The 23,879-nt window shown below is 41.0% G+C and overlaps 1 long non-coding RNA gene across 1 annotated transcript; it reads right to left on the bottom strand.

The window, feature by feature from the left end:
• On the bottom strand, positions 1 to 18,684 carry LOC127551545 (uncharacterized). Its single transcript, XR_007951118.1, has 3 exons — positions 16,875 to 18,684; positions 756 to 952; positions 1 to 503 (listed from the first exon to the last, which is right to left on the bottom strand). It is a non-coding gene; the product is annotated as an uncharacterized LOC127551545 (long non-coding RNA).
• Positions 18,685 to 23,879: the final 5,195 nt, after the last annotated feature.

The raw sequence follows: 23,879 nt of genomic DNA, 5'->3' as shown, positions 1-23,879 counted from the left end.
TCCTGTCCACCCCCATGATTACAGTGTTTGTCTTTTGATAGGTAGTGTTTGGTATACTACAGCCCTCCTTTAAATAAACATTACTTGGAAACACAACATAAACAACCCTGCTATGCATTGTATCAGGATAGCTAAACAGTATGGAAAGGGTCAGATATTTCCAGTCCATTAAGAAAATAAGAAGTCTTTGTAGTATGAAACTGCCTACCATTGAGTAAAAAGATAAGGTGGAAATAACAAAGCTCTTAAGAGTCTAAAACAAATGAGGAGAACCTTCGCCCTCACTTTCCACGCCTCTTTGACATTCTGGCTTGCAAAAGTGGCAACCCCTCTCTCTTTTCACCTGGGAAACAAATTAAAATCTGAACCACGTCTCTTCATTCAAACAAGAGTTCCATTTGCCTGTACCATGCCGGGGTGAGGAAGAGGAAGTGCTGAACAGGGACGCTCTTTGTTCACTGAGGATGGATGGATTCACAGGAAGCGTCTGCCTCATCCAGAGTCTGGAATAAAAATGGACAGAGTTGAAGATTGGACTGATAGTCCTAACAGAGGGTCTGCCTTTGGGGTCCCCAGCAGTAAGACCATTGGTGTCTAATCTGCATGGTAAGCCCTTTTCTCCCAGCTTCATTCCCATTTCACTTCCTAACTCTCAAGTCAAGGGTGTTGAACCTAAGCTGACGGAGCTGGGCAGATTGATTTGTTGGAAGGCAAATCCAGGACCCATTCTGCTTTTTATTAAAAGTCCGGGTTACCTCGAAGGGTGATTATTCAAAGTTGTCAGCTTTCCTCTGCAGTGCCGGGTGGAGCCTTTTATGAGTCTTGGGAAAGCTCACTTGAGGAGACATAATGGGATGGTAATAAAACCTGTCTCCAAATGGAAGGACACTGCCTGGGAAAGGCTCCTTCTAGGATCTGGACTTGTCCCCTAGTGCTGGCCACGGCTGTCCTCCTGCAAGAAAGGAGAGTGAACTCTTCATTCTTCCCTTAGCTTGATCCAAAGAACATACATAGCTCATAGTCTTAGAACTAGAAGAGACCTTAAAAGTCAGCTAGTCTAATTTTTTCATTTTAAAGATGAGGAAAATGAGTTTCAGAGAAGGCAAGTGCATGTGGAAAAGTCAGGATCCTATTGCTGATTCAGAGCTCCAGGAACATTGATGCTAAATGTTCTTTTTTACTCACATTCCCCTCACGTTGGAATCTTAGCTGTCATCTATCTTTTATGAAGTCTCTCCTTCTACCTTCACAGAACCATTGAGACTGGCCCCATCTTCCCAGCCATACAGAAGTGCCAAACGCTATATGGACCAAGGCTTTATTTATTCACTCCCTCCTTCATTCACTTGGTATTCATGGATTTCCTTTATTGTGTTCAACCAAGTCATAGTCTCTATGGAGGGATCAAAACAGTATCAGATGTCTTAACTTGTCTAACTGGGAAGGCATTTGGAAACAGAAAAGACCACACAGCTTTGGGTTGTTGATGTCCACTGAGGGATAGAGATAGTGATGATTGGTAGGAGTTCCGAGGAGGGAGCTCAGTGGGGTCAAAGAAAGTTCCAGAGAGGAGGAGTGGGATTGGGTCTTAAAACGTGGGTAGGATTTTAGAAAGTCAGAGAGAGGGAACTCCTGTCTGTTTTGGGGGTTGGGGAGAAGGTGGAGATGAGCAGACTAGTCTCTACATCATTACAATACCAATACAAATACTTCTACTTTGTCATCACAGTTAATGAGTTGTAGTTTACCCACAAAACCCAGACTTCCTAGGCTAAGGTGGATATAACTAGTTAATTCATTAGATGTAGTCATCTCTAATGGGCGTGGACAGTCAGAATGACAAATTAGCACCTCCCTTGTCTCTACCCAGGAGACATCCTGATTTGGAAGAAAATGTGTTTATCCCTGGTTCCCATTTATGTCTTTCTCCTTCTCCCTTCCTGCTGCTGCAAATTGAAAAATGCTCTTTTTCATTAGCATCTGAAACTCCCTTCATGTAATATATCCTCAGCCTTGACAAGGGTGACCCTTTGCATTTATGTAGTACTTTATAGTTTATGATATAATAATAAATTTATTCGGTGCTTTAAGGTTTACAAAGCTTTTTCCTCGCAATAATCGTTTGAGGTAGTTGGTTCCAGTATTCTCTTTATTTTACAGATAAGGAATTGTCTATATCTCAATCGGGAGCTGTTAGAAGTAGATCTGACTTCCCAAGCCCAGTTCTTTTTCTGTTCTGGTCCCATTTGCTTCCTTCCATTTTTGAGCTAGAGGCAGTCTGGCATCCTAGGTCCTGGTGGGTAAATGGGAGAGTGGTTGCTTGCCAGCAGTGAGATTTCATGCTTTCGAAATAGGCCTGCAAATCCATGTGCTTCCTCTACTGAGTAGGGAAATGATAGCCAGCTGGCAGGGGGAGCAGGCAAGCTGGAGAATGGCACACACGCATACTTTGTATGGAAATACACTTTTTTTTTTTTGTAATTTTAGCAGCGTCCAAGAGAGTCATTGGCACAAATTCTGATTTTCTCTGAGCTGTCCAAGCTGAATCTATGGGAACATCTTCCCTTTAACTCCTCCAAGGCCTCTATTCTATGGTGTTACCCCAACTTGTTACATGGGGGTAACACCCCCAACTTTTCAGTAGAGGGCACTTTCACCATCCACTCACTCCTTCCACAGGGCATATTGGGGCATGAAGCAAGCTCCCTGGGGTTCAGGGAAACTGGGGCTATGACATGGGTATCATCATCCATCTGGCCTTATTAACTCAGTGGGTGAGGGAATGATGCTATTGGAAGATTATGTCATGGTTTGCTGCTCTCTGTGGAGCAGTTAGGTTGTCCTTGACCACAGATGGCATTTCTGACCCCAGCCCTCCACTTCCAGAATGTCTTCACTGGAGCTTCCGGATGAGCCATTCAAACTCATCCTCATTGCTAGAGAGGTAATTCAGACCTTGGGGTGGATCAGTAGCCATATCTTGTTGCATGGAGGACAGCACTTGAAAAGCAGTATATTCCTTAAGGATTTTTGCTTGGTGTATGGATGGTGTTTAGTCAGGTATGGAGGGGAACTATATTTTCACTTAGTGAGAAGGAATTAGAGATGATACCAGCACACTGTACCACTTAGGGCATTTTCTTTTCCTTATAAGTTTTTCTTTGCTTTGTTCTTGTCATGATTTTTTTTTACTTCCATTCTTTTTCTGAGTTTTATTTTTGGCTTGGGGGTTTTAGTTTGTTCCTTGTTGTCTCCATGTCCCACAAGGAATGAAAGCTTCTGAAGTACCATGTCTGAGGTCCCTCTTTAAATTCATTTTTATGTTGTAGCCTTTGTCAATGCTGATCCATCTTCCCTTTGTTTTGCTGTGCTGTCCTTGTAGAAATACCAATTTTTAAAGGAAGTATTGTTGTATGTAAGTGGGGCTGTGCGGTAGAAATTACCTTGTGTTCCAAATCTGTGGTTCACCCCCACTCCTGGACGTGATTCTTCTTTTTTTTCCCTAAAGGCTGTGACGTCTCGTTTGTGCTCTGGGTCTCCCTCATCATTCTGGAGGCTAGCTGCCTCTAGGGACCCAGAAATTTCTTCTTCTGCTGGATTGCTGTCCAGATTATTTCCTGCCTTCCTTTGTTGGGCAAAGAAAGCATTGTTGCTTGTGTGTGGCTCTGAATAGGTCACTCCTTGAGGCCCCAGCCTGTTTGGCCATGAGATTGCATCATGCATCCTTTCAAGGGAGGGATTGTCTAAAGATGAAGTGAAATGCATGAATGAGAGAAACTTGACATCTGGAGAGAGAGAGGAAGTTAGATACTAGCCAGTTCAATGACTCGAGTATGCAAATTATGATCCTTCTCCAAAGGGTTGCCACATCCCACTTGAAGCCTTCAGAACTTGACCACCTTCTCCAGAATACACTCTCCTTCTTTGACTTAACTTTCTCCTACTTGTCAGACTATTCCTTTTCACTCTCTTGCTGAATTTTCATATCTCTCCTGGCCATTAAGCATATGTAGCTCATAAGTCTCTGTGCTGGCCCTTTTCTTTCTTCTTTCTGCACTTCCTTTTGGTGATCTCATCAGTTGCAGAGACTAAGTTCTTCTCTGTTGTGGAAGAAACCCATATCTATTTATGGAGAGCTTGAGGAGATAGAAGTTTTATAATGACCACATTGGAGAGCCTGACTGGGAGTGAATCAGAGATAACTAAAAGCATTGTCATGCAGTGATAACGGTCCTGATAAGATTAGGTAGCCTGGCTTGGTGGTAGATTCAGCAAAGTATCATGACTACTAGGATGCAGGAGGAGAGAAGGGAGATGGGTAAAGGGAGACAATAGTACTGATCTGTTTTTACCTTTTTGCGTCATTTGACACTTGGTCACCTCTTTTTCTTCTTCCTAGATACTCTCTCTCTAGATTTTTATGAATCTAGTCTCTCTTAGTTCTCCTTTTTGTCTGACCATTCTTTTTCAGTCTCTTTTGAGAAGTCTTCACTATGATTGTCCCCCAAGGCTCTGTCCTTGGTCCTCATCTCTTTCTATTTTCATTCATTGATCTTGTCAGTTCCTAAGGGTTCAGTTTGCAACTCTGTACAGATATTTCCAACCCTAATCTCCATCCTGAAATTCAGTCTTCTATGACTACCTAATTTAACTTATAGATCACTTTTTTAAAATTAAAGCTTTTTATTTTCAAAATATATACATTCACCCTTACAAAACCTTGTGTTCTAATTTTTTTCCCTCCCTTATCTCACCTCCTCTCCTAGTCAGCAAGTGATCCAATATATGTTAAACATGTGCACTTCTATACACATTTCCACAAATAATCATGCTGCACAAGAAAAATCAGATCAAAAAGGGAAAACAAAATGCAGACAACAAAAAGAGTGAAATACTATGTTATGGTCCACATTTAGTTCCCATTGTTCACTCTTTGGGTACAGATGGCTTTCTTCATCACAAGGCCATTGGAACTGGCCTGAAATAGAAATTTTTTGACATTCATTTTTGTAAGATTTTGAGTTCCATTTTTTTTCTCTTTCCTTTTCTTCCCTCCCCGCTTCCCAGGGCAGCAAGAAATCTGATATAGGTTATACATGTACGATCATTTTAAACATATTTCCACATTAGTCATGTTGTGAAGGAAGAATCAGAACAAAAGGGAAAAACCACAAGAAAGAAAAAAACAGCAAAAAAGTGGAAATAGTATGCTTTGATCAGCATTCAGTTTCCATAGTTCTCCCTCTGGATGCAGATGCCATTTTCCATCCTGAGTCTATTAAAATTGTCTTGGATCACTTTATTTCTGAGAAGAGCTAAGTTTGTCATAGTCAATCACCTCATAATCTTGCTGTTACTGTGTACAATGTTCTGGTTCTGCTCACTTCTCTCAGCATCAAGTCATGGAGGTCTTTCCAGGTTTTTCTGAAGTTAGCCTACTCATCATTTCTTGTAGAACAATAATATTCTATTATATTCATATACCATAACTTATTCAGCCATTCCCCAATTGATGGACATCCACTCAGCCTTCTTAAATAAGACAGGACTCTAGCTCAGAGTTGAAGGAAACCAATGTATGCATTCTGGGGTAGGGATAGGATTGGCAGGCAGACTTAGACATTTAAGGAGCACTGCATTAGTTCTTCAGCCTGCAAGCAGAAATGGTCTTATTCTGCATTATTTCTCCATTCTTTCAGCCTTTTTGTTGTAAAGAGGATGTCCTCAGGGACAGTAGATATTGGACTTGAAGTCAAAAATCCCACTCAGCTTTGTGACATTTGGTATGTTGCTTTTAACCTTTCTGAATCTTAGATAGATATAGATATATCTAGGGGAAACTATATATCTATGTCTTTATATCTAATATATATATAGTTGTATATATAGATAGTTGTATATCTACTCACTGGAACTTTTGAAGGATTAAATTTGAATTTGACCTGCAATTACCTTAGAGTTGGGAGATGCTAGTGAATGGCTTCCTCTTAGGGAGTTTTCCTGGGACTTTGGCAGGTTAATGACTTATATATCAAATGTGTGTGTGTGTGTGTGGCTGGACTCAAACTCAGGTTTTCAGAGTCCATTTTCTATTCCCATAGCCTTACTGCCTCTCTTTTTAAATAAGACAGCGGATGTTCCATGCTTTTATAACCCTAATTTCCTATTTAAAAGAAATTTACTGTGATTGAAAGGTTTTAAAAAGAGTCAGTAGATTTCTACCTCTCAACCTTTTCCCCTGTGTCTCTGGGATTGGCTTGCAAAAGCAACCCTCCCTTCTCTAACACTGCAGCTGCAGAAAGGGCAGTGGTCATGGCTGGGTGGGTGTGGAAGGGAAGAGCCCATATGTTGGGCTTTGGAACGAAGCCTGGGATGATAGAAATCTATAGCTGTAGCCTGTTCCCTTTGTGGGATGGGGTGTGAGCCGGAGAGAGGGAAGCAGAGGGAGTGGTGAGGGCGTCCCTGGTGCGGGCTCTGGCCAAGATAAATTGGCTCGTGGTCAGAGTGAGGGGGCTGGTCTCAGTTGGCTGTAGTTGGAACCCCCTGGGGGAAACCTTGCTGACATGACTTTGGAGGGGAAAGCTAGGGAGGAGGAGGAGTGGATGTGTTTCATATCTCACCTCTGTGGCTTCGGCAAGATGATTAACTAGGGAATTGGTGCTGGATGCTGCGACCAGATGAAGCCTTTGGCTGCCTTCCCTCTAGCTGCCATGTGGAGCTCACTTTTTCCCCTGCTGGGGAGACCTGCAGTCCGATGACGTGTTAGAATTGGCCTTTGAAGGGACAGAGGGGTCTCCCAGTGGTCATGGAACAGGAGAGAAAGTTAACTCACTAGTGGCCATGGAAGAGGAGAGAAAGTTAACTCGGTGTCCTGGGAAGGGAGTACCTGGAGCCCCTTATGAGCTCAGAGAACAGAAGGAGAAACATTCAGGAGAAAGTTCCAAGATTTCCTCATCAGGGAGGGACAGCCTGGCTGAGACAGCTTAGAAAGCCTTTGACTTCTAACACCTTTCTCTCTGTTTAAAAACTTATTAAACCTTTCTCTCTTGGTATTATCCTGTCTTGGGACTCCAGCTTCCATTGGGGAGTAGTAAATGAAAGGTTCATCCAGTCCAGCCTGACTGAGGTTTCCTTTTGGTACATTCAGACCCGCTTTGATAGCCAGTGTCTGAAATGTAGTAGGAGTTTTCGCCATCTCTCTTGGACACCTGTGGTCACTGTCTGGTAGATGTTGTGATTACTTTTTCATTCTTTGATACTCTCTTCCCTTTTTTTTTTTTTTTTTTGTCTTGTCACTGGGTCCTTACCAATTTCATCCCCTATCATTTTCTTTCATTAACCAGCCTCTCCTTCACTCATTCTTCCCTCTTTGCAATCCTTCTATTCTTGGTTCTCATTTCTTCCTCCTTTTGTCTTGAAAATTCCCGTGGCCATCTGTCCTTTTTCTCTGCCTCTATCTCCTTATCCCACTCTAATCTTCTCTCTCTCTCTCTCTCTCTCTCTCTCTTTTTTTGTTGAGGCAATTGGGGTTAAGTGACTTGCCCAGGGTCACATATCTAGGAAGCATTGAGTGTCTAAGGTCAGATTTGAAACTCAGGTCCTCTTGACTTTCAAGGCTGATACTCTATGCACCGCATTGTAACCTTCTCTTAAAGTGAATTCTGTTTGTGAGATTATTCTATGTATTTTCAACAGACTCCCATCCATGTCCAACTAGCCACTCAAGATTATCCACAGTTTAGTGCCATCCTTTCTTCTTTATCATCTGTGACCATTCTCACTTTCTCTCTCCTAAGCATTTACTAAATATCTAGATCTATTTTAAGTTGGAGGCCAAAATAATCTATTACAAAGTCATGGCCGTTCAAAAATTTACCATCTGAGGAGACAAGAAAATAAACAATTTTGCTGTTTTTCAGTGTTTTCAGTCTCATCCAACTCTTTATGTCCCTATTTGGGGTTTTCTTGAAAGAGGGACTGGGAAGATTTGCCATTTTCTTCTCCAGCTCATTTTTATAGATGAAGAAACTAAGGCAAACAGGATTGTGACTTTTTTTTTTTTAATAATAACTTTGTATTGACAGAATCCATGCCAGGATAATTTTTACACAGCATTATCCCTTGCAATCACTTATGTTTCGTTTTTTTCCCCTCCCTCCCCCCCCCAAGATGGCAAGCAGTCCTATATATGTTAAATATGTTGCAGTATATCCTAGATACAATACATATTTGCAGAACCGAACAGTTCTCCCGCTGCACAGGGAGAATTGGATTCAGAAGGTAAAAATAACTCAGGAAGAAAATCAAAAATCAAATAGTTCACATTCATTTCCCAGTGTTCCTTCTTTGGGTGTAGCTGTTTCTGTCCATCATTTATCCAATGAAACTCAATTAAGTCTCTTTGTCAGAGAAAGGATTAAGTGACTTGACCAGTGTCATATGGCTAGTAAGTTCTGGGACCAGGTTGAATTCAGGAAGATGAGTCTCCCTGACTCCAGGTCCTGCATTCCATCAACTGGAATCCCTTACCTTGCTGCCCCACTAAGAAAATAAGAGAATAATAAAAGAAAATATGATTGGATATAAAATTGATGTATCCTATAGAAATTCAAAGTTGGGAATGATATCCATTTTCCTGTAGGCAATAAAGTATCACTGAAGGTTTTGTCTGAAAGCAGTAATATGATCAATATTTATGTGCATTGATAGTATTTTGGCAGGTGTTTGAAGGATGGATGAGCTTTATGACCCTAGCCAAGTCATATAATTTCTTTCAGCTTCAGTTTCCTTATATGAAAATAGAGGTAATAGCATTTACCTCACAGTTATTATGAGGATCAAAAGAGTTAATACGTGTAAAGTTCTTTGTAAATCTTAAGGTGCTACATAAATGCTGTGATTTGTTGTGGTTATTATTTGTTGTCATTATTATAATTACTGATTTGAAAGGGGAAAATGGGATCAGAGAGGCCATTGTGAGTTGGGTTAGCCCAAGAGGACCATACACCATTAGAACTAGTCCTGAGGAGTCAGAGAAAGGAAAGCAGGCCAGAGAAAGGGAGTAGACTTCAACTACGATTTGTGGTTTTGTGAGATTGTTAGATTGCAAGACTGGGGCAACTTCTTTCAAGTATAGTTTGTCTTGAAAAGCCAAGCCAGAAGCTGATCAGCTTTCTTGATTTTGCTGCTTGAGTGGAAAACTTTTAAGATGTTTGTATTCCAAGGGCTGCTAGGGCGAGCAAGCTTTCCAGGCAGAGATTGAACTTTAGGAAGGAGCACCTCTTGGGCAAGTAGGTCCAATTTTTTTTTTTTTTTTAACTTCCCATGCTGGCAATTTTTTTTTTCAGATTTTTTACTTTAATCAAAATAGACAAGTTACCTAAATTTTTCTGCCTGAATGAAAAATAAGTTTTAAATACTGCTTTCAAGGGCTTTTTATTCCTGTGCAAGGAATTCTGTATAAGGCTCTATGGTAGACACTGATATGTGTCAGATGAGTGGTTTATCCCAGCTTCTTAAAATGTGGGTCATGATCCCATATGGGATCTTGTAACTGAATGTGGGGATTACAAAATTATGATTTATTATTAGTAACTGTTTAACTTCTATAACATATACCCAGGGTCACGTAAAAATTTCTCAGGCGAAAAGGGTTCATGAGTGGAAAAAGTATAAGAAGCCCTGTTATACAAGAGATACAAGAGCATTTAGAAAAGGATGAGATAGATTACTATTGGGGGGTGTGGGGAGTGTGATTAGGCAAGGATTCATGGATGAGATTGTGTCAGGATTTGAGCCTCAAGTCCTTCCCCACTCCAACCCATCTTTCACACAGTGGCCAGACCAATTTTCCTGATGTCCAGATTTGACCATATCATTTTCCTACTTAGTAATCTCCAGCAGTTCTCCATCACCTCCAGCACCAAATATGATCTTCTGTTTGGCTTTTAAAGCCCTTCACACATAGATCCTTCCTATCCTTCCAGGCTTCTTATACATCCCTCTCCTTGTGCTACAGTGAAGTCCAGCTCAAGCAGCCAAACGGGTAGACTTGCCACTTAGTCTTCCATCTTTGTGCCTTCTCATTGTTTGTCTCCTCAGTCTTGGAGGAGACTTACTACCTCCTCTTTTCCATTTCTTGGGATGTCATCTTTTCTTCCAGAATCCACTCTGTACATGAGGCTTTTCCTGGAGCTCCCAGGCAGTAAATCACCTTGTCTCAGTTGTGTGTGTGTGTACATGTACATGTTTTCTCCCTTGGCAAGAGATGTTAAGCTTCTTATGGGCAATAAATATTTTTACTTCTATGTATCTCCAGCATCAAGCAAACTAATTGACATAGAGTAAGCCAGAATTTAATAAGTGCTTGTTGATTAATTGAAGGATGGGAGTGATCTGGAGGGGCTGAGAAGAAATAGGTGAGCATTGCAGGTGGGAACAGCTCAGAAGGACTTGTGTTCCTCCTCAGTTGAGTTTAAGGCCAGACTCCTGGATCTTGATCAAAGTCAGAGCAAAAGTACTTTGGTCCTTTGTCCCAAAACCTGAATCATGGTTTATTCTTCTAATTTGTCAGACTCCTTCCCAGGGAATGGGATTCACAAAGTCAGACCCTGATTCCCACTTCACAAGAAACACATGTACAACTGCTCTCTAATAGGGGCATTTCTGGGACTGATAGCGAATGGTTTTGGGAAATAGTAGAAGAGTCAAGTTCTCCTCAGAGTGATTGGGGTAGAAGCTGAATTATGAGGTATGATGGTGCGCAATGAGTCTAAGCCATGAGTGATGTCTCATCCTGGGTCACATCCCCAAGGGCATTCTAGGTCATGCATTGGGAACATGACCGCTCATTTCCCTTTGGTTTCATACCTACTCTGTGCACAACATTATGGAAGTCGGGCAATCTCCATTTCAGCCCTGCTTTGCTCCTGGCTCCCTGTATGGTTTAATAGGAGCATCATCCCCTTGTTTTTGGCTGCAATTCTTCTGCCCTCTCGCCACCATAATATGAAGAGTTCAGTCTAGACAGTCTCTAAGGCTCCTCACCTATTTATGTGAAAAAGTGCTGGACCTGGAATCTGAGAAACTGGGTCCTAATGCTGTTACTTGCTACTTATTATGACTTTTAGCCAATCACTTCAATTCTTTGTACCTCAGTTTCCCCATATATAAAATGAGGAGGAGTGACCTATATGGTCCCTTCCAGTTCTAAATTCATTGTTGGAATCTTTACAAAGTGTTAAGTCATTAGAGTTGATAGAGACAATAATTATCTAATTTAGCATGGTTCAGTATGATTGCTCTGATCCTACAAGGAGATGTTTTGGGCCAGAACCTGAAACAAGGTACTAAATAGAACTAATAGAAACAATGCTTGTGTTCACACCTTTAGAGAGCATATAAGCAAGAAGTATTTAAGTACTCATTGGAGTTCACAAGTTTGGGAGATTTCAGGGTTTAATATGAGATAACCAAATTCACACCTCCCTTAATCCCTCCCTTGGGAGGAGTCACCTTTAGAAGAAGCTCTTAGAGCTTCAAGAGAGATACTTCGGAACATTCCCAGGGGTCGGACAGGAGCACTCTGGGAGGAAGCCCACAAGCCCTCTCTTGGAAGCAAGAGAGATTCATTCCAACTTGGTGCTGGCTGGAGGCTGAAGAAATCAGAGGCAAAGGACGAGCTCTTGGAACTAAGCAGAAAGATAGGCCTCTAAGAAAAACTAACCGGGCTATTTTGGAAGGAGAAAATAAACATTGGCATTTTATCAGCTGGCTGCATTTGGGTGATTATTACTTTTAACTGAAACTAAGGCTGCCTCCAGAAAACCTCCCCAAGAAACCTGCCCCCAGAAAGAACCATTACATTTTAAAGAAGACCACCACAATTCATGATCCTGTAAATCTCCCAATAATCTTATACATGTAATTGTATGCTTTTAGAGTACTATCTTGGTAATTATAGAATTTAAAAAATTTTTATTTTTTAATTTTGAACTCTAAATTTTCTGTGTCCCCTACTTATTATTATAGAAGGCACTATGATGCCCATTATATTTGTAAGGGCATGCAAAACCTAATTTTTGAGGATTTTAATATTATTATGATATTACACATATTGCCCCCTCCTCACTAGGAATTTACTTTTTAAATCTACAGCCCCTTAAATGGACAGATATTGAATACTATAACTGGTCGACCTATGACTATTTGATCCCCTAATGATAGGTACAGGTTTAGCATCCATGGAGAGAAGACTGCAAAGACTGCTCTGACGGTGTAGAGGAAACAATGGAGTCATTTCCAGTGGAGCCATTGTGGAAGAGGCCCCCGGTGAGGGCCCGTGGCCTCTGACATTCCCAGTCATATCTGTGTTTCCCAGGAAGGGGAAGCAGCGTGTGTGTGTGCTAACCTCTGCATTGATATCCGAGTTAGTGACAACGGCAACGAGCACGTTCACAGGATGTGTCGCTTGTGTGTGTGGAGGGGGTGGTCCCCAGCACGGAGCTGAGGTCACTCGCTGATTGAAACGGGGTCTCTGAAGTCCAGCCCCCGCCACTCACCACTTGTAGGCCTTTAGGTCAGAAGGGATCAGATGTGTTTTTCAGCCAAGAAACATAAGTCACAATTACTTGTGATTGAGCATGGAGGGCTCTAAAGCATGTCTTGGGAATCCCGGTTCTCCAGCTTATTCTCCTTGTTATTGCCAGCTTTCTCCCTGGGTATTGTTTTTCAGCCAGGGCCCCAAAAGGATTTCCTGGGCTTGCTCTCATCCTGAGGAGATTTAATTCAATAAAAATGCAGTGAGCGCTTAGTAAACCTCATTGTACAAAGGCAGAGCAACCTATGGGGAGCCATGAAGTAAAAAGGAGGAATGTTAACTCTCTCATCTCTAATTCCTTTTTTAAAATTCCTTTTTAAAATGTTTTATTGATGCCTTTTGTTTTTTATATCGCAGTATTTTCTCGACATGTCATGCTTTCCCCCATTGAACTCTGCCTCTTAAAACAGGTGAACTAATTGACAAGTCAGTCACTCAGTAAACATTTATTAAGCATTTATATATGACAAGCATTGGGCTACATTCTGGGGATGCGGAGAAAAGCAAAAGGCAGCGCTCGTCCTTGAAAAGCTCCCAATCTAATGGGAGAAGTTCTTAGCGTGGCAGGGTTAGGGAATGCAGGGGAACTTAGTGCAGGGGTAAATAAGATGGTCTCTCTGGGGCCCTCCTGGAGGAACTTTGCAGTCTGTCTTACACCCTCTGCTGTCAGAGGTGGGCATCCTGTGAGCACAGGACACCGAGGTGCTGTGAGTTTTAGGGCTGATGTGATCCTACAGGATAATGAGATCTGGAAGTCAGGGGAGTGCTGCCATGTGTAGGAAGCAATACCTGCTGTGGACACAACATTCTGCCCCAAGGGCCAAGAAGAGGGAACTATGTTTTATCATCTGCCCTCAGGATCCAAGATGGATTATTGTGATCAACCTGAATGCAGATGCTTCTTGTTTTATGTAAATTTTTTCTGACATATTTTGCTTTTATATGATCTACATTTCACCATGTTATCTGTGACCACTTCCATTCCCCATTCCTTTAAACTAAGGATAAAAAAACCCACACAATTCATCAAAACTTTGGAAAAAATCTGATGTTATAATGCAGCCATACTCTGTCCACAATCCATACTCACAGTCCCCAGCTTTACAAAGAAACAAAGGGAGGGGAGGTACCTTCTTAAATTTCTTATTTGGGGTCAAAATTGGTAATTATAATTTCATAATAATTAGTTTTGATAATTGATGTTTTTTCTTTTTATAATTTTATTTTCATTAAGGATATTGTTTTTCTGGTTGTATAAATGCCTTTTATGTTTTTGTTTACATTATTTTAGTCATACATACCCACACCCACACCCCCATATACATATATCTATATATAAATATACATAGTTTTCTGGTCTTCCTCTCTTCTCTCTGAATTATCTCATAAAAATCTTCCATTTTTCTTTAGAATGTTAATTCCTTGAACTCAAGGATTGACTGTTGGCCTTATTTTGTATCTCCCAGCACTTAGCACAATGTCTGAGACTAAGTACTTAATACATGTTTACTGATTGACTGATACTCATTTATACAACATTTTGATGAGAGATGAGTTAATATACAGAGCAAAATTCTATTCCAAATAGTCATGAGATTAAGAGCTGAAACGGTCTCAGAACCCACTCATTTTATAGGTGAGTAAACTGAAGATTGCTTAGATAGGCTAAATGACGCACAATAAAATGTAAATTCCTTGAGAGTAGAGGCTGTTTAATCTTTGTCTTTGTGTTCCCTAGGTCAGGATTGAGTACATAGTAGGCTCAATAAATGCTTGTTGAATTCTTGATTGCCAAAAATCACATAACTAAGTAGCAAAGACTTGAACTTAGGTCCTCAGACCCTAAATCCAATACTTTGTTCCAATTAAAATTGCTGTGGATTCAAGAGCTTTCCTACTCCTCCCTTTCCTAGTGCTTCTCCTCCCCAAGGAATATCCAATAAATCATGTTTCGATTTTTTTTTTTTTTTTTAAAGGATTTGGATCTTGGAATCAATCAGCAATGGGCTCTAACTAGTGGACTAAATTGAGCTGGGATGTAATGGTCATAAATTTTGTAGAGGCTGTGTGAACTTGACAAATACAGGATTTGACCTTTTCTTCCTAACTTTAGACTGTACCTTAGTAAGGAAACCAATCTAAGGGTGTGCAGTATGAACAATTCTTGTTAGCTACAAGGAGAAAGAATACTACATCTTTGAGAGTTGGTACTATGCTCCGTTTTTCTGGGTTGGGACTTTGAAATTTGTTCAGGAAATACTAGCTGGCTATTTGGTTTTGGTCATCAGGACAGTTATTTTATAGACCCCTTAAAAAAAAAAAACAACACAACAACCTTCCAAAATATTCCCTGCAGAGGCATGCCCTTGCAGGAATCCTTGCAGGATTCACTGCCAGGTTTAGAGGATTCCCTAGATGGTAAATACAAAGAAACATCAAGTAACCTACTGAGCACCTTCCATGTGCCCACCTTAGTGCCTGGCACTGCCAGAAATACAAAAGACTAATCAGGTCCACAGCCTTTGTCTTTAAGGAACTCAGGGTGGAGAATGCAAAGCTCTGTGATGAAGAACATAAATGGGTAGGTCACTCAGCAAGCATTGATTAGTATGATAGAAATTTCTATCATACTAATCAATGCTTGCTGAAGTCTGAAAAGGGAGAGTTCACAGCACCCTGAATGTCAGAGCTGGAAAGGACCTAGGAATCAGCTCTTCCAACAATCTTATTTTAAGGATGGGGAAAGAGAGGCTCTGAGAGGGTGAGAGCTCCCTATAACCAGGAAGTGTTGGAGCTGAAGCTTGGATCTGTCTCTAATTGGGAAGTCCCGGGCACTTTCTGTTGATGACTTGAAACATGGGATCATGGGATTTACAGGGGTGAATATTAGAAATATTCGACAGGATTTTTTTAAATAGCTTTTTATTTACAAGATAAATGCATGGGTAATTTTTTAACATTGACAATTGCAAAACCTTTTGTTCCAACTTTTCCCCTCCTTCCCCTCACCCCTGGATTTCTTGATTTTTTTTCACTTCACGTCCCCTTTGGTGAATCTATGGAGCTACAGAGAGACTGGTGTCTCAATAGAGTGCTTGTTCTGAAGTCAGAAATTTCTGAGTTCTCATCTGGCTTCAGACACATACCAGCTGTGCAACCCTGGGCAAGTTACTTTGCCTCAGTTTCCTTAACTATGGAACGGAGATAATAATAGCACCTATCTCCTAGGTTTGTGGTAAGGATTAAATGAAATAATAATTGTAGAGAGCTTAGCACAGCGTCTGGCACATGTTAGTCATTTTTATGAGATCCTTCTCAGAATAATATTTCTTAATCCATAAAGTAAAATTTGTAAGATTAAAAGGAAACCAGTTGTATTGCAATACTGTTATCAAAATATGAAAACAAAAACAAAACCAAACCGAGTTCACATACTCCAGCTTAAGAATCCTTGCCTTAAAGATACTTACCTTAGCTTTCTCATTTAATAGATGAGAAAAGGAAGGCCTAGAAATACTGTGATTTAACCAAGATTATATAGATAATAAATAGTAGAGGTAAGATTAAAACTCAGGTGCTTTGAGTCCAGATCCCATGTTTATTCTACTCTGGGTAGACTGATGTCATGGAAGCCTGAATTCATGGAGGAATTAGGACTAAGCTAGACCTGGAAGGGTACATAGGATTTGGGTAGGCAGAGAGAGGGTAATAAAAATGGAATTTCAGGAAGGAAGAAGCCTGAAGACAAGAAGGGAAAGTGGGCATTTGAACCAGAGTGCTGACTTGGGTTTGCATTGGGAAGCAATGGGAAATCATGGGAAATTAGAGTGTTAGGATGGGATCCATATATGGATGGCCTCGGTGAGGAATTTAGATCTGATGCTCTATTGAGAAGTACCATCTTGGGATGTCAGAAAACACTAAACCAGAGTCCTGGCTTTTCGTGAGGGCCTGGGAAAAGGCTCTTATGTTATAAGCATCAGAGGTCTCTTGCATACTTCCCTTCATCACTTCTCATTATTTAATTTTGAAATGGAAACCATAGTTGGTATCTAGAAAATGGAGCAATTAGAGTTTGGTTCAAGCCAAACTAAGCCACATTTATTAAATATGTTGATTTCTGGTAGCTTGCTAGAGAGAGGCCTTGATACAAATAGAAATAACATACATCTTACCTATGAGGGACAAAACATACGTTAAAATAACCTGGGAACAAGGATCACATCTAAAATTTATATATTGCTTTAAGGTTTGCAAATTATTTTGCAAAAGTTACCTCCATGGCTCCCTGAGATACTGGTCCTGGAGAGGGGAGAGAGGGGAAGGATATTGCTTCTTGCTCCTGCCCCACTGTCACGTCCAGATCTTCCCTTTATTTCTGTCCATCATCAGCTCTTCCTCCTTTGTAACAACTCAATCAAAATGCCCTCATTTCCACATTAAGACGGTTGTAGACTGCCAGTCCCTGGGTCATTTTCCTTCCTTTCTCACAGTGTTTAGATCATCTCCCCAGTCTGTCCTTATATCGGGGGACTTTAATAGTGACCTAGATGCTCTTTTAAATGCCTCATGATCTCACGCCAATCACACATGGGATAATGAAACACTAGCCGTCTCCATACCCAGGTGTTCTACTTCCCACTCGGTAATTCCGATCCCTTGTTATTCCACCTCTCCCTATGGCTCATCCTTCCCTCACCAAGACCTTCATTCCCTCCACTCTTCGGTACTTTCCCTTTACTCTGACTTCACTTTTTCTCCCTCTTGACATCGGCCCCCTGGATAGCCATGACCGCTCTCCGTTGCTCTCCCGTGTCCTTTTGCCACTCGCTTCTTGCCAAACCTCGGGCTTGGATTGCTCTCCCCATCTCCCTTCTCTTCTCCTACTCACCAGCTGTCTGACACAGCTGGAAGGGTTCTCCCAGCAGTGCTGACTTCAGCAGGGCCCTCCTTGCAGCAAGCAGTCCTGATTTCTTCCTTAATTGATCCCCACATTGTCTCACGCCCACAGAAATGCTTCCAAACTTTCTCTTCCTTCTTGGAGCCTCCCACATTTTTCCCTCTCTCTCAGATGGGGACCTTGCCTTTCACTTTAGTGAGAAAATTGAGACCATCTGACATTCTCTTCATTCTTAAACACCCCGGCACTTTTTCCCCCGGTGTCTGACAAAGATATGACCCTTCTCCTTGCCAAGACCAATCCCTCTACATTTGTTTGGCTCCAGCCTCTCCCATTTTCTCCAGGAGATTACATCTTTAATCACTCCCCACTCTCACACACCTATAGCCTCTCCCATGATACTAGTTTCTTCCCTGGCTTGACATTTAAGGCCTTCACAATCTCACCCCAACCTATATTTCCAGCCTTGTTGGCTATTATTTCTCTTCTCAACATCTTCAATCCAGCCAAATTGGACTCTGTTCCTCACACAGGACATGTCTTCATCTTTGGGTTTTTCATCCATAATAGCTGGAATATACTCTCTTTTTACTTCTGTCTCATGGTTTGCCTTTTATGAGGTTCCTATCAAGAACCATCTCATATATTAAAAAAAAAAAAAACCTTTTCTGGTTCCCCCAACAACTGATGTCTTTTTCCCAAACTACCTTCTATTTAACTACTTAGTTTATATTCATTTATCCTGTAGACAGTTCTTGCTTTATGTAAATTTACATTACACAAATTCTACTTTATATTAAGAATTCTGAAATAAATCTGCATTCCAAAAAACCCAACTTATGTTAACTTTACTACAGTTTGTGCTCTCTCTCTCCACTTCTGTCCTTCAAGAACCAAAAACACTCCCCCCAAAACATCAGCCATTCAAATGAAGGCAGAAGACAGGCAGAGAGACCACTGCAGCTGCCACTTGAGGGGGGTTTGCCTTGAGACTCTGCCACCAAGAGAGGAGCCCCTTGTCCTGCTCAGCCCACCCACCTGTATGTGCAGGCTCCCCTTATTCCATCTGTCTCCCGGCTGCCTGTGGACCTCATGTCCATCCTTTGACCTCTCCTTTCTGTGTCCGTGTCCAGCCCACCACGTGTCTGCCTCCTGCGTGGAATTTTGGTTCCAAGCCCATGGCTTCCTTCCCTCCCTCCTTTTCCTATATCCAGGAACATTTATGTTACATAAAAATTGCTTTATAGGGCAGCTAGGTGTCAGAGTGGATAGAGCACCAGCCCTGAAGTCAGGAGGATCTGAGTTCAAATCTTACCTCAGACACTTAACACTTCCTATCTGTGTGACCCTGGGCAAGTCACTTAACCCCAATTGCCTCAGGGGGGAAAAGCTTTATGTAGAATTCTGCAGAGTAGCCTACTTATATAAAGCAAGAACTGTCAGTGTATTGTATACATACCTGTGTAACATATATGTTATTATACATATATTATTGTATACTTCCTCATTAGAATGCAAAGGATTGTTTCATTCTTTCTACTTAAATCTTCAGTATCTAACTTGGTTCCTGGTACCTAATAGACTGTTGTGAGTGCTTGTTTATTGATCGATAGATACTTATAAAGAGACTGTTATCCCCCTTTGACAGCATTTGAGACCATCAGATGGTTTAAGTATCTTCCCCAGGGCTATACAACAGAACTAGTTAATCTCTGAGGCAGATTCAAACTTCCAAGTCCAGCTCTCTTTCTGCCATGACCCAGAGAGTTTCAGGAGTCGGATTTGCAATCGGATAGATGAGTGGTACCGTGGCACCGGTCTGCTTCACAACCGCTCAGATCCGGTGTTTGATGTGTTCTGAAACCCACTTTGGCACTTGAGGATTGCTCAGCACTCTTCACACTGGGCTGTTGTCTTGGTCGTGAAGCTGGCCAGCCCCCAGACCCTCTGGAACCTATTAATGAGGAGTACCAAGGTATGGCTTTGCAAATAGCTATCAGCCAGACTGAACACCTGCTACTAGCTTTTGGGGATACAGAGACAAAAGAAAGTCATCGGAGCTTATGTTCTCTGGAAAAGCAACATGTATGCATGGATGTACATATACATATGCATATCTAGATTATACATAAAATACATATAAATTAAATAGGGAAACACAAGCAGCTGCGGTGATCTCATGGAGGGGAGACAGTGCTTAGCTGAGGTTTGTATGAAGCTAGAGAGTCTATCTTGGGATGGAGATGAGTAACAGGTGTATCCTAGGCCTGGGGGACAATCCCATGGAATCATGGAGGGAGACAGGAAATGGAGAACAAAAGAGTGGGATACAAAATAAGAAAAAGATGTAGTGTTCTTTGAAGTTAGAGAAGGGGGTGATTCCTATGGCAATTTACATATGAGGCCTTAATGAAGATTCATTTTGAAGGGTTGATCATCCTGTTGAATTTTCTGGATGGATCTTTAGCTTAATAATCCTGAAACTTCACTTGTCTTTTGTTTCCTATTCTTGAAAAACATTCCTGGAAGGTTTTATTCTTTTTTTGTTTTGTTTTTTTATTTCTTCCCTTTGACACATCCATCTTCATGACATTCTAAAACTTATTTGTTATTGTTGATTTAGACCCCTACAGGCTCAGGCTACCATTCGGTCTCCCAGTTAGGACCTCATCTCAGCCCTTCTGACATTGGCTCCTGCAGAATGAACCCAGAAGAGAAGGTTGAAGGCCTGAGTTGTAGACCACCGTCCCTAATTAACTCATTATGTGATCTTGAAAAACATTTGGTCTTTGTTAAAAATGACAAAATGGTTTCTGAGAGTTGGCGTTCTTTTGTTTGGTGATAACCCTGTATTCCAGACAAGTAGTGGGGTTCATCAGAAAGAGTTTAAGAAGGCTGCCTTACTCTCATTATTCTCATACATTCTGTTGACAGTAGGGAAAACAATAACAGCAAAAATTCCTATGTAGGTTTTGTGAATCTTGGGTTCCCTTGTTTTACACACACACTCTTATTTCCTGCCAAGAATCTTTAAAAAAATTCTCTCCGGGGAGGTGGGGTGAGGTCTTGTAGCCTTTTATTCTTTGTAGGAGGAATGTCCTAAGGGTTTTATCATTGTTCTCCAGGCCCAGAAAATGAGTTCCTTTCTGCTCATCTGCTTTTCCCAGGCCAGGATTGCTACCAGGGAATGTACCCCCTTCTGTTGCCTCATAAAAGGCTGAAGTTTAGTTTTCTTTGAATAGATTTGCCAGAATAATATTTCCATATCAACCTACATTGCTGCCCTTTTTACTTAAATTCAGTTCAACAAGTATTTATTAAGAACTAACTGGATACAAAGCCCTAAACTTGGCACTTGGGAAAAGGGGCCAGAGACACATAAGATGGAATGTTTGCCTTCTTGGAGCTTACATTTTATTGTAGCTGCTGTGGAAAGAAGTATTTTGGGACTACACACATATTCTCTAAGACATCTTTACCTCCAGTATTCCTTGTTAAGAATAGATTTGAGGTTGGCTGAACAGAGTAGCAGTAGAGCAGTTGGGAAATATTTCACAAAATAAATTGAAATACAAAAAACCCAAAAAAGATAAATTTTCAAAGTAAATTAACATGTAACCAGAGTTTCTTAGGTATGAATTAATTGTTCTCATTTCTATTTTCATTTTATACCATTGAATGAATCCAGTTTTCCTTAGTTCTGAAATCACCTCTTTCTTCATTATCCCACACTGCCTCTCAAGCACTGGGACTATATACTCTGCCCTCTACTAAGATGATTAAGCTTTTGGATGTGCACATATTATCAATTAACATGAGAACCCTGGAGTAAGAGAAGATGAAGAATTCAGTTTTAGACATCTTAAATTTGAAGTGCAATAGGATTTCTGGGTAGAGATGTTTAATAGGCAAACTGGAGTTTAGTAGAGAAATTGGGACTAGATACTCTAGATTTGGAAGTCATCTGTGCAGACCAGTGGTATGAAATTCATAGAAATGGATTCCTCTGGGCCATATTTTGACTTAGAAAACCACAAATCAAGATTATTTATATTGTATTTTGTTAAACATTTCCCAATTGCAATTCTGGTTTAGGCTACCAATGGTGTAGATCATGTAGCTGAGTCAGTGAGAATAGATGAGCTCACTCAGGGAGAGAATCCAGGGAGCTGAGAGGACAGAACTATGAGTGCTGCTACACTGAAAGGGTTGAAAATGTATGATTATTCTTCAATAGGAGAAGAAATAGGAGAGAGAGAGAGAACAATGTCACGAGAACCGGTAGTATCCCCAAGTGGTAGGAAGACCACTTGTATGTCTTCTATGTAACTATTAGATTTAATAATATAAGATCATGAATAATGTTTGAGAAAGCATTTTGATTGTATTTTGAAGCTAGATTACAGAGAATTGAGTGACTGAATGATGTCTCTAGGTATTTAATGGGCAAAGGAAGGAGAAACAGGATAATAATTTGAGGGTATTGACAAGGTCAATTGAAGGATATTTTTAAGGGTTAAGGAATTTCAAGCTTATGTGTAGATAGTAGGGAAGGAATCATTAGATTGGAAGAAATTAAAGATAATTTGAAAAGAGGGAATAGGATAAGTTCCTAAAAGATATTTGTTGTTATTTAAAGTTGTTTTTTAATAGTGTTCAACTCTTTTCAATTCCATTTGAAGTTTTCTTGGCAAAGAAACTGGAGTGATTTGCCATTTCTTTCCCCAAATGGAGGCAAATAGGTTAAGTGACTTGCCCAGGGTCCTGTTGCTAGTAAATATGTGAGGACAGATTTGAACTCTGGATGATGAATCTCTCTGACTCTAGGCTCAATCTTTTGTCCACTGGTGAGGGTGAATTTGGACTGGGCACATAAGTGACTGCAGACAGAAAGACAAGGGATTAAGGAGTGGAGAACTGCATAACTGAACTTGTTAACTATAGGGCCAAGACTATAAAAATACTAAAGAGAAGCTAGAACTAGGGTAATCATTAGTGATTTTTTTTTTCCTCAATTATCTTATACTTATTCATGTATATGTTGTATCTCCTTGAGAGCAGGAACTGTTTTCTTTCTTTCTTTCTTTCTTTCTTTCTTTCTTTCTTTCTTTCTTTCTTTCTTTCTTTCTTTCTTTCTATTCTCAGTACTATACTACAGAACCTAGTAGATGCTAAAAAAAATGTCCAACAGATTGAAATGCTTATTGAGAATGGGAAGGTCTAGGTTAGGTCAAAGAACCAATTTTAAAAACAATGAAATTGTGGGAGAAACAGAAAGACTAGAGATTGAGGAAGGGGGAATTTCAGAATTCTTCAAGATCAGGTAGATATTACAGTGTCCTTGGGGTGATGTAGTGTGACCACCCCATGGATGTTTCAGGTAGAATAGGGACAGAAGCCATGGGGAGAAGCACTGAGGTACTAGATGCCCAAAGGTCCCTTAATCGGCGGGGTTAGGAGCAGTGGCTCTCCATCATTATTTTCTTAGTGGCAGTGTCCTTACCTTCCTGGGTAAAAAGGAGGTCTGAGTAGTTTCTGCTTCCCCCATCAGTCAGTCAGTCAATCAGGCTCTCTACTTCCTTATTTTGTCTTCAGGTGGAGTCAATGGGAAAGTAGGTGGTAATGGGGGCCAGGAAGGTCATTGGTAAGGAAGCCTTGAATTCTAGGCTGCTGACCCCTGACCGGCCAATTCACTCATCTATTGTCTACACCACAAAATGTGTGAGCACTGTAGGAAGGCCCTTCTTGGCCAGCTGGTTCTTTGTTGACAGATTTTATAGGGAATGAGAAGGGATATGAACGGCTCTTCCCCTGTAAGTGACCCCATTGCCCATTGGGACCACTTATTAAACATCAAACCCCACCAAAGACCAGCAATGAACTTGTTCTGAAACCTGGAAAGATTTGTTACCTGGCAATTAACCCTGTAGTATAAACAGAAGGGAGAGGTGTTCTGTTCTCCGAGTTACATGTTTTTCAAGTAGCTGCCATTCCCCAAATTCACACCCCACAGCAGATAAGCTAGAATTTTAATAGGGCTGCACCAGGGGGTGTCTTGGCTTTCCTGCTTTCCAAGGCCAGGCTCAAAATCATTAACCAAGAGGCCACAGACTATTAAACTCGATCTATCTGGTGGGTTTCACTGTTGGTGAAGACCCCCACATGGAGCCAGATGTTTTCTCCCCCTCAGCTTTATGAATTCAAATGATGGGCATCCTTCCACATAGAGCTGTGAAAGGCTGAGAGCTCTTGCTACTCTCCTCCATAAGTCCCCCTGATGTGCACTATTTGATTTCTGTCCATTCATTCAGCCAGTATTCCTTGAGCACCTCTGGCAGATCCAGCTTGATGCCCTGCTATCCTGTAGGGGGGACAGAGGAA

The sequence above is a fragment of the Antechinus flavipes genome, chromosome 2 (genome assembly GCF_016432865.1).
Source record: "Antechinus flavipes isolate AdamAnt ecotype Samford, QLD, Australia chromosome 2, AdamAnt_v2, whole genome shotgun sequence".
NCBI lineage: Eukaryota > Metazoa > Chordata > Mammalia > Dasyuromorphia > Dasyuridae > Antechinus > Antechinus flavipes.
The sequence above is the reverse complement of the archived record's forward strand: the minus strand, read 5'-3'. Positions and strand labels throughout refer to the sequence as shown.